Source organism: Nannospalax galili, unplaced genomic scaffold, assembly GCF_000622305.1.
Source record: "Nannospalax galili isolate Female #2095 unplaced genomic scaffold, S.galili_v1.0 scaffold205, whole genome shotgun sequence".
NCBI classification, from domain to species: domain Eukaryota; kingdom Metazoa; phylum Chordata; class Mammalia; order Rodentia; family Spalacidae; genus Nannospalax; species Nannospalax galili.
Window position 1 is genome coordinate 3,144,785 of NW_008353921.1, and position 9,082 is coordinate 3,153,866.

Below are 9,082 nucleotides of genomic sequence, written 5' to 3' on the forward strand. Positions count from 1 at the left end.
CGCCCGGCCTTGGGAAGGGCTCCCCAGCCTTATCTTGGGGAGAGTGAAACTGTAAAACTCTTTATGGCTTTGAGATCACGTCTGGCAGGGGCAGCGATTGTCGCCATAAACTGGAGCTGGCCCTGTGATGAGGGCGATGCCCTGGGTTGCAAGGAGTCAGGGGACAGTTGAGTAAGCTAAGGGAGTGGCCATTGCTGAACTGGGCATTTGGGGACGCTCACAGGCTTAGCTCACACTGACCCTGGACAGATGCAGTGATTATGATATTTTTAAAGTTCACCATGCCTCTTTTCACGCTCCAATGTCTCTGATGCTAGGATGTGTCTCTAAATCAATGGTGTCCCACACTGGCTTTTGGTTGGTCAGGTGACGGCTGTGGCCTGGTTGGTTCTGGTCATCAGTTCTTGTGCTATGACTGGACAACTGCAACTCTTCTGTTTCATCACAAATGACTTTAGGGCCATTTGAGGAAAGGACAGGAACCCTGGCAGTTTCCTGAAACCTTCCGTTGACACCTTCTGATAAGAGCAAGGGAGCACCTGTGGCGGTAACAGCGGTGGGAGATCTGAAGGCCGCAGAACGAGCAGACCTTCCAGAAATGCTCTGTGATGGAGGTGACAGAGGCTTCCACCAGAGTGAACAATGACTCTGAGTGAAAAGTAAGATAATGAAGCCTCTGAGAGGAAAAGTGACCAGATGGGCTGGGCCCTGGCTGTAGAGACATTTCTTAATATCTATGTTTTGCTTGTATTTTCCTTTTTCTTTTCTTCTCACGCAGCTCAGACTCATCTCCAACTCACCACGTAGCTAAGGGCGGCCTTGAACTTCTCCTCCTCCACCTCCCAAGTGCTGTGATTACAGGTGTGTTTCACCCTTCCTGGTTTTATGTGGTGCTGAGGATCGAACCTGGTGCCTTCTGCATGCTAGGCAAGCACTCTACCAACTGAGCCATAGCCTAGTATTTCTCTTTTTCTGAACACAGGAGAGGTACATGGATCAACGGGAAGCCTGGTATGGTTGTTTATGCTTATAATCTCAGCACCCGAGAGGTTGAGGCAGGAGGACCTCCAGTTGGAGGCCGGCCTCAGCTACATAGAGAGTGTGATGCCAGCCTAGCTTGATTCATAGTCAGAACAAACTTGATTATGTCAAAACAAACAAACAAAGTTTAAAAAAGAAAGAAATGTTTGTAAAGATGGCTGGGAGTGTAGCTCAGTAGTCACACATGTGCTTAACATGTTCAAGGTCCTGGATTCAGTTTCAAGTACAAAACAAAAAAAAATTCAGAAAGAACAAAGACCTAAAAATTTCATCTTTAAGAGGTTTTTTTTGGGGGGGGGAGTGGGGAATATTGCTTTTGGATTTCTAGTTGTTGCTGGGCTGGCAAGATGGCTCAGCAGGTAAAGGCACTTGCCACCAAGCCTGATGACATGAGCTCAATCCCAGGGACCCACACGGTAGAAGAAGAGAACTGACTCTTGAAAGTTACCCTCTGCCCCCCATGCTCACACAGTGGCACATATACCAATACATCAATAAAGACAATCAAAATTGTTTAATTAAGGAGTTCCTTTTAGGGGTTGACTAGACCTGGCCGCACAACCCAGTCTGGACCCAAACTCAGACTCCTCCTGCCTCGGCCTCCTGAGTGCTGAGATTATAGTTGTGCATAGCTACATCCAGCTCCAAAAGTTCTTTTAACAAATATAAACTTAAGAATTGGAATGACAAGAAGGTACAACATCATGTAATTGGCAACGCTTTCCTCCCACGAGGCTCATAAAATGGCAGTCCTCCTCACAATCAAAGCATCTTAGCTCGGCCTCCTCTGGCTTCCCGAGGGCAAAGGTCAGATGAGTGACCGAGTTGGGCTCTCTGAATGTTAGCCCTCAGGCTGTGCCTTGATCAAGGTCTTGCCTAGCTAGACTCACCATTGTGAGGCATTCTAGTGAGGCATTCTAGTAAGTGATGAACTGCCCTGTTGTTCAGGATTCCAGCAGGGGAGGGTTTGTAGGATGCCCAATGGACCAGCACCCTGTGTCCCACTGTCCAGTTTGGCTAAGCCTGCCCCAGCATACACTGTCTCATGGTCTTCATCTTCTTCCCAGGCCCCTGGCTTGGTGTGTGTGCCAGCACTGCCCACCTTTCATGAACTGGTCTTAGGCCAAGCAGATGGGACTAGGTTGTTACCTTATGTGGAAAGCAAGACTTAAAGAGGTTGCCTGACTGACTGTCTTATACTTCCAGGTTAGGCAGAGGCCACAAAGGGTCTAGAATCCACATTTCTTTCCCTCAAAGTTCTTGGATCCAAAAGAATAAGCAGGACAGGAAGAGCAAGGGACTCAAAGTGAGTGAAAAGAGTGGGCTTCCTACTTTCAGGATTGCTGAGGCCTGAACCCATGTGCAGCCAAGCGAAGATGGCAAACGTCTTTACCTAGATCTTGACAAGACCATACAGTTCTGGGACGGCTGCACTTAGGGGAACAGCAGGGGCCCCTAAACTAGAACAAGCCTACCCACCCTACCACACCTGCCCTAGCACACCCTACTTCTCCCTGCCTAAATCTCTCCAGGGGCTCCCTTTAATCTTGAAAGAAAACTCAGACTCAGCTGTGCTCCATGATTTACTCCTGTAATTGCACAACGTGGGAGCCTGAGACAGGAGGATCATGAGTTGGAGGCCAGCCTTGGCTAGATGGCAAAACCCAGGCTCAAAACAAACAAGCAAAAACATCTCTCAGGGACTGACGAGATTGCTCAGTAGGTGGGGGGCACTTGCCACTGAGGTTGGCGTCCTGAGTTCCATCCTTGGGACCCACATGGTGGATCCAGAAGTCAAGTTGTCCTCTGACCTCCACATGGGTGCTGTAGCACACACACACATACACACACACACACACACACACACACACACACAGAGAGAGACAAATGACACAAATATATATATTTTAACATTTCTCAGATTCCTACCTGGGCCCTGAGGCACCCATAACCTGGCTCCTGACCCTTCCTGTTATCTCCTTATGCTTGGTCATCTCCTTATGATCTCTCCACCCCAGACCTGTGGATTCCTTCCTGTGTGTCTGAGGGTTCCCATTTCACAGCCTCTTTCCTCTTAGTCCCTTTGTCTGGGACACCCTTCCCTCTGATCTTCCCATGGTTACTTCCTCTTACACATTTGGCTCTTTGTTCCAATGTGGTCTCTTGAAGAAGCCTTCTGAAAATACAGCTACATGTACATGATTCTGAGAGCTCAGTGATCTCTGCTGCAACAGTTTAAATCTATCCCTACTGCATGCAAGGGCCCTAAGCTATCTGAAAGGAACAGGCGTGGCTGAGGACTAAGCAAACTTCACCAGAACGCAAGCAGCAGGCTGGACTTGGCTTGAGATCTTAGCATAGCAGCCCTACTCTAACTTACCTTGTTTGAGTTTCTTCATTGCCCTTAAAACTTCCAAAAGCATCTCTGTATTTGCTTATCAGCTTATTGTCGTCTTCTCCCCCTTCCTTCCTAGAGTGGTAACTCCACAGGAACAGGAACTAAATGCTGCTGTGGTAGCCAGCCCCCACGGTGGTCCCCCAAGAACCCTCATTTTCTGATATTCACACCATAGCATAGTCATCCCAAACAGGCTGCCTGCATGACCACTGCATATTGTGTAAGTGATGGAGTGCGACCTCTGAGGCATGGTGCTTTCCATCTCGCTTTCTTAGGTGCCTTGCTCTGGGACAGCCAGCATCCAAGATGAAGACACTAAGGGATCCAAAGAGGTGCACTGAGGCTTGTTGCCAATAGGCAGCGACATGAATGAGCTGTGCTAGAAATGGATTGTCCAGTCCATCAAGACTGCAGGTGACCATGGTCCCAGGGACTGTTTTCCCTGAAGCCTGGTGAGAGACTGAAATCAAGACCCACTCACCTGGGGTTGGGGAGAAGGCTCAGTGGGTAAAAGTACTTGCCTTTAAGCCTGATGAGTTCAGTCCCCAGGACCCACATGGTGGGACAAAAGAGCTGACTCTCACAAGCTGTCCTCTGACTTCCATATGCCCACTGTGTCATGTGCACACACACACACAATAAATAATTTTAAAAAAAAAAGATTTATTAGCTGGGCATGGTGGTGAATAGCTTAAACCCCAGCACTTGGGAGGCAGAGGCAGGCAGATCTCTATGTGATCAAGGCCAGCCTGGTCTAGGTAGTAAGTTCCAGGTCAGCTGTGACTACAGGGAGACCCTGTCTCTAAAAGACCAGAAAAAAAGTTTATCAAAGCATAATCTCAGCCAGGCGTGGTGGCTCACACTTTTAGTCCCAGCACTTAGGAGGCAGAAGCAGGTGGATCAAGCAGGTGAGTTCAAGGCCTGCCTGGTCTCCCTAGAGAGTTCCAGGTCAGCTGGAGCTACAGGGAGACCTTGTCTCAAAAGGACAAAAATAAATAATAAATAAATAAATAAAATAAAAAATATTTTTAAAAAACTTAAAGCTGGAGAGATGGCTCAGCAGTTAGGAGCACTGGCTCTGCTCTTCCAGAGAACCAGGGTTCAGTTCCCAGCACTCACATGGCAGCTAACAACCATCCTTAACTCCATTTCCAGGAGATTTGATGCCCTTTTCTGGCCTCCATAGATATTATATGCGCCTGGTGCATTTATGTACATGCAGGCAAAACATTATACACATAAAATAAAAATAAATTGAAATTTTTTTGAAAAAACCCTTACCTAAGCCTGAAGTCTAACACCTCAAAACATGAGATCATACATGTTTTAAGCCATGGTAATTAATCATGAAGTCACGGTTGCAGAGCATGACATTGATATATATTAATATTGGTCTTATATATGTTCAATTAATATTGATTAATAAATAAGTTGGTACTTTATAAATACAAGACATGTTATAAAAACATGAAAAACAAATGTGATGTAGCTATATGAATATATACGAATGTAGGGGTTGGATATAGCTCAGTGGGAGGAATGAGATATTTAGATTTTGCCTGGGGCTGGAGAGCTGGCTTAGCAGTTAAGACCACATGGTGGCTAACAATCATCAGTAACTTCAGTTCCAGGGGACTGATGCCCTCTTCTGACCTCTGTGGGCATTGCACACAGGGGTATACTTATGGAACCCAGGTTCTCTACAAGAGCAGCCGGTGCTCTTAGCCACTGAGCCGTCTCTCCAGCCTCTCAATGACTGTTCTCTGTTGTAGCACAGTGTTGGGAGCCAGGGATTCAGAAGGGAGATGGCCCGGTTTCTCCCTCCTGTGGCTGGTGAGCTGATGCGGATCTGGACAGGCACATGTATGCCCACAGGATGCACAGTGAGTGTTGGTTTGTGGCCTGAGCACAGGGACTGCCATGGGGTGGGGGAAGGAAATAAGCAGACAGAAGAGAAGCCCTTCAGGAAGGAGTGGGTAGCCAGGGTCAGGGGTGAGAGGAAAACCTACTTTCCTTTCGATGGCCTTTTGGCCCATTTGGATGTTTACTTTTCACCAAGTGTACACAGCAGAGTCAATCAATGGAACAAACAATCACGGTTAAATAAACGATTCAGAGAGCAGGTGCTTTTGTAACTCCAAAAATGCTGCCTGCTGTTCCATGTGGTGAAATGCCCATTTCCCAGTGTCTTGGGCCATTTTCTGTTGCTATAATAAAATACTTGCGATTTGGTGATCTATAAAGTAAAGAGATATGTTTAGCACATGAGTCTAAAGGCAGGGGAGTTCAAGAACATGGTGCCAGCATGTGGTAAGGACCTTTGGGCTGTATCAGAGCAAGGTAGAGGGCATTACATGATGAGAAAGACCAGTGGTGCTCTATAGAGCTTGGTTTTATAACAAAGCCACTTCTGTGATAACCCGTTACCCTATAAATCCACAAACAGGTGACCTCCATTCAACCATCCCAAGAGGTTCCACCTCTTAAGACTGCTGTGTTGGGAACCACATTTCCAACACATACAAAATTTGGGAGACAAAATGAAACCCTGCCTCCCTGTGCCTTACTTCTTCCCAGCACCTCCACATGTGCCCCATCTGATCTGCATCAGTCTCCTCCTCCTGGGGTTCCAGGAGGCTTCTGGGCCTTCTGACTCTTTTGTTGCATTCTGCAAAAGGAAGAACCGACTGAGATGAAAAGAGGGAGTGAAATGCTTAGATTTTGCCTTGGGGCTGGAGAGCTGGCTTAGCAGTTAAGAGCATTGGCTGCTCTTGCAGAGAACCTGAGTTTGATTCCCAGAACCCACAAGGTGGCTAACAATCATCAGTAACTTCAGTTCCACGGAATCTGATGCCCTCTTCTGACCTCTGTGGGCAGTGCACACAGGTGTGTACTTACATACATGCAAAACACTCATACATGTAATTTTTTAAAATTAAAATACATTTTGTGTTACTTTCAGCCAAGGCTACATCTCCCCATGGTCTCTGCTTCTGTCTTGGCCTCACTTTTGCTCTTCCAGGTACTCCTGGGTCAGCACCACATCTTTGTGCTGCATTCTTCAGGCCTTGAGATGCTCACAGCTGTTGCTGTGGTGCATGTGCCTATGTGTGCACATGGGGAGGCCAGGAAGGACATCAAATGTCCTGCTCTATTGTTCTATGCCTTACTCTTTGAGATAGGGTCTGTCACTAAACCTTCAGGCCTTGAGATGCTCACAGCTGTTGCTGGTCCTCCAGTGTCTCACCATTCTCTGGTGTCTCCCCTTTACCTTTCCCACCTCTCTGGAAGCACTCCATTAAATGCTTGTTCAGTGTTAGAGATGGAGGCCAAGGCCTCCCGCACGTTAGGCAGGTGCTCTACCACTGAGCTACATACCCAGCCCTGGAGAATGTTTTTGTGTCAAGACTGATAGAGGGGTATACCAGGCATCCAGTGGGTGGAGGCTAAAGACAGTACTAAGCATCTTTCCATACACAGCACCCACCACACAGAACAATCCAGTTCCAGATGTTGGTGATGTTGGGATTGATAAACTCATATAAAAGTCTTTGAGATTCCATCTGTTCCCTGCATGGACCCAAACAGCTTCTGGCTAGGCTTTTTGAATTCCCACTGCCCTTTCTTCACTGTGGTGGTGTGATGGTTAGCTCTAATTGTCAACTTGATGCAACCCAAATCACCTGGAAAGAGGGTCTCAGTGAGGGGTTGTCTACATTGGGTTGAACTGTGGACATGTTTGAGGGGGACTTTCTTCATTAAGTTCATTGATATGGAATACCCAGCCCACTGCGGCAGCACCATTCTCTGGGCAGACGTTCCTGAACTGTATATCACAGCGGAGAAGGCTAGTTGAGCATTGGGCTCACGCCTGCGTTTACCTCTGCTCTTGACTGAATGTGGCATGACCAGCAGCTTCAAGCTCCTGCTGCTGCAATTTCCCCAATGATGGGCCGTAATCTGGAACTGTGAGCTAAAATAAATGCTTTCTCTTCTAAATTGCTTTGTGTCAGGATATTTTATAACAGCAACAGAAATGAAAGTAGAGCGGGAGGTGTCCTCTAGCTTAACACGCCCCTTGGTATCCTCATAGTGGCACAGAGGTGAATAGGCCCAGCCTTTGCCCCTAGCCACTCACAGCACAGTGAGGAAGACTCCAGCGGGCAGGATCCCTCACAAGCACTGAGTTCTGGAGGGCAGGGTTGCTGTGCTGCTCCCAGGTGGCCCCAGTAGCAGAGGGTCAGCTGACATTTGCCAACTGAACCAATATAGCCTTCAAAGTCATGTTTAAAGCTAGATGTGGTGTTCCATGCCTGTAATCCCAGCACTCCTGAGATGGAGGCAAGAGGATTGAAAGACCAGTCTTGGCTACATAGTGAGTTCTAAGCCACCATGAGCTCCATGAGACCTTGTCTTAAAAAATGAGCAGGGTGTGGTGTTTAATCCCAGCACTCAGGAGGCAGAGGCAGGCAGATCTCTGTGAAATCAAGGTCAGCCTGGTCTACATAGTGAGTGCCAGGCCAGCTGGGGCTACAGGGAGACCCTCTCTCAAAAAAAATAAATAAATAAATAAAAGAGGGATTAAGGAGATGTTATAGTCGTAAAAGGACTTTCTGTGGAAACATGAGGAACTGAGTTCGAATCCCCAGCACCTACATAAAAAACAGTGGGCTGGGGGCTCACAGGGGCTTGTTGGTCAATAGCGCAGCTATAAGTTTAGTGACAGACCCTATCTCAAAGGAATAAGGTATAGAACAATAGAGCAGGACACCTGATGTCCTCCCTGGCCTCCCCATGTGTATACATAGGCACATGCACCACACACACACACACACACACACACACACACACACACCACATATGTATACACCACATACGTACATACACAAGTATATACACACAAAATTTAATTAATTAATTAAAATATGGGGAGGAAGTTACCCGACATAAATCTCTGGCCTTCACAAACATGAATACACAGGTGTAGACACATGGACATTCACACACATATGCACAAAAGTAAAGCAAAAAAAAATGTTAAAGGATGCCGGGTGTGGTGGCACACGCCTTTAATCCCAGCACTTGGGAGGCAGAGGCAGGTGGATCTCTGTGAGTTCGAGGCCAGCTTGGTCTACATAGTGAGTTCCAGGCCAGCTGGGGCTACAGGGAAACCCTGTTTCAAAAAGACCAAAAAAAAAAATATTAAAGGAAGGAAAGAAGGAAAGCTGATATATTTGTGAAACAGTATGCTGCTATGAAAAACCTAAACTAGGCACAAAAGTGCTCAGCCTCTGGCACTATAAAAACAGACAAAATTGTTTTGGTGTTAAAAGACAGAATTGTGTACTCTTGTGAGGAATAGTTAGTGATTGGAAGGCAGTGGAGGAGGCTTTGGGGCCCCTGTGTTGCTCATCTTTATCTAGGTGCCATTGATGACCCACTGAGTTGTGTACCTAAGCCTTCTACCTTTTGGGGGGGGGTCTCTTTGAGACAGGATCTCCCTGTGGCCCCAGCTGGCCTAGAACTTGCTATGTAGACCAGACTGGCTTGAACTCACAGAGATCTGCTTGCCTCTGCCTCCTGAGTGCTGGGACTAAAGGTGTGTGCCATCACATCTAGCTCAGCCTTCTACATTTTTGATGA

The 9,082-nt window shown here is 47.1% G+C and overlaps 1 long non-coding RNA gene across 3 annotated transcripts; it reads left to right on the top strand.

The window, feature by feature from the left end:
- Positions 1-393: 393 nt before the first annotated feature.
- LOC115067359 lies at positions 394-6,221 on the top strand. 3 transcript variants are annotated; one of them, XR_003846779.1, is made up of 4 exons: positions 394-861; positions 3,715-3,891; positions 5,212-5,322; positions 5,886-6,221. It is a non-coding gene; the product is annotated as an uncharacterized LOC115067359 (long non-coding RNA). The 3 variants fall into 3 exon arrangements; XR_003846778.1 differs by having other exon boundaries at positions 400-861; positions 5,212-6,221; XR_003846777.1 differs by lacking the exons at positions 5,212-5,322; positions 5,886-6,221 and having other exon boundaries at positions 401-659; positions 779-861; positions 3,715-3,997.
- Positions 6,222-9,082: the final 2,861 nt, after the last annotated feature.